This window comes from Lathyrus oleraceus, chromosome 1, assembly GCF_024323335.1.
Source record: "Lathyrus oleraceus cultivar Zhongwan6 chromosome 1, CAAS_Psat_ZW6_1.0, whole genome shotgun sequence".
NCBI lineage: Eukaryota > Viridiplantae > Streptophyta > Magnoliopsida > Fabales > Fabaceae > Lathyrus > Lathyrus oleraceus.
In genome coordinates this window covers 412,242,420-412,244,645 of record NC_066579.1, presented here as the reverse complement: position 1 = coordinate 412,244,645, position 2,226 = coordinate 412,242,420, and positions in this window count along the sequence as shown.

Here is a 2,226-nt window from a genome sequence, read left to right as displayed (position 1 = left end):
TTAACTTTGCAAACTGGACCTTTACATTCATTCTGTTAATCAAAGTCAATTCATAATTCTATGTGGCTCTGAGGTGGAATGACACGTGGCTTAACTCAATTTTTGACTGATTTAGTAACGAAAAACTCAGTGACTAAAATATTTTCAGGATTTTAGTAACGAAAAACTCAGCTCCCCAAATCTATTCAGTTTCATAGACACAAAATCAAAACTTGTTATTGAAACAGAAAGCAAGAACAACAAATGTAGGAGAAGAACAAAAGATGAGAGAGCTTTTGGGAGAGGAATTGAAAATAAGGAATAAATTTCTCCATCATTAGTTTTCTCTCCGCTGTAACACATGTAAACCCAACCCACTTTATGCTCTAATAAAAATATTCCCTTAAATGAAACCATTGTCGCCGCCACCATGGAGATAAAAAGTGATTAACTTTAATGATATAGAAAATAAATAAAAAATCAAATTCAATCGAACAACCATTGATTCACACATCATAGAAAATGAAAGAAAGAAAACTAATTAACATGGCAGAACTTAATAACAAAGCTCCATTCAGAGTCAGCAAGAACTGCAATGATAACATCGTAACAACGAAATATGCCATCGAAAATATAAAATAGAAAAAGAAAACACTAAGATTTAAATTAAAGACACTGAAAGAGGAGGAAAAGAAAGAATATATATATATATATATATATATATATATATATATATATATATATATATATATATATATATATATATATATAGTTATAGAGTTATGGTTTCTAAATGAGTGGATAATAGAGAAAACATTGACGATAATGTAGAGAATTCCAGCTATGACAACAATATAACTGAAACACCTATAGATTATGAGGAAATGATTATATATTCGTCCCAATTATCTTGTGTTGCTGCTCAAACTCCAAGATAGAACAAGCTCGGCGACATCGATCGTGTTCCCGATCTCTTCATCCATTATAGACATCTTCACATCTCTAACTAATAAACTAATCGAACGAAGGGAAGACCGAACAAACTAACAAAATAAAATCTTTTTCTTCTTCTTTTTAGGTAGAAATACACTAATTTCCATAAAAGAGAGATGGAACTCTGGGATAGGTTTGGTCACCATGGAGATGGAAAATGATTAACTTTAATATTTTCTTTTTGTGGTTTGATTAAGAAGATGAAGAAGGTAGTAAAAACTCAGAAACCATCTCTTAATGACTATTTTTTTTTGTTGCTAAAACGATCACAAAAAATTGTATGTTGTATGTAATCAAATATTAACGTTGTTGCTAGAGACAAACATGGAAATACAAGTTGTGGTGGTATCATCAAGAGGGAGTAAAGGAGAGTGGCTTGGAGGTTTCTTCAAATATATTGGAATAAGTAGTGTTTACATACAGAAACTTTGGGGTGTCTTAGAAGGTCTAAAGTTAGCAATGACAATGGACTTACAATACATTATTATGGAAGTGGATTCTCAACAAATGGTTAATGACATTATTTCTGAACATAAGAGTAACAACATGAGAAGTGCCCTTCTTTCCTTAATCACATTCTTGATTGTGATTTGTTTGAGAATTCTATTCCCCGGTTAATTTCTTTGTATTCCTCTTTCTGGACTTCGACCCTCCCTTCAATAAAAAACAAATATTAACATTGTTGTCGCCAATTGAATGAAAAGAACTAACCTGATACGTTTTGAAAAGTCGGAGATCAAAATGGTCTTTTTAAAAGTTAAAAGGCCAAATTAAACCCCAAATACAAGATAAGAGACGAAAAAAAAACCAAATAAAAATATATTAATAAAATAATTAATAAAAATTTCATTAATTTTCTAAAAGTACAAATAATCTAAGATATTTTTTTCCCAAAGAGAACCCTTAATATGATACATATGGAGTATTTATTAATTTTTAATATTTACTTACTTTTTTATATTTGTTTTTAAAGTATAAATTATTATTATTATTATTATTATTATTATTATTATTTATTATTATTATTATTATTATTATTATTATTATTATTATTATTATTATTATTATTATTATTATTATTATTATTATTATTATTATTATTTGTTTTAAGGTGCTCATACAAGTTTTGGACGAGAATAAATCAACAACATTTGTTTTGTTTAATAGAATTCTTTCACAATACATAATAAAAACTGGAAGAAAAAAAACTAATTAAATTGGTCATGAACACAACTTGTTATCTGTTTATACATT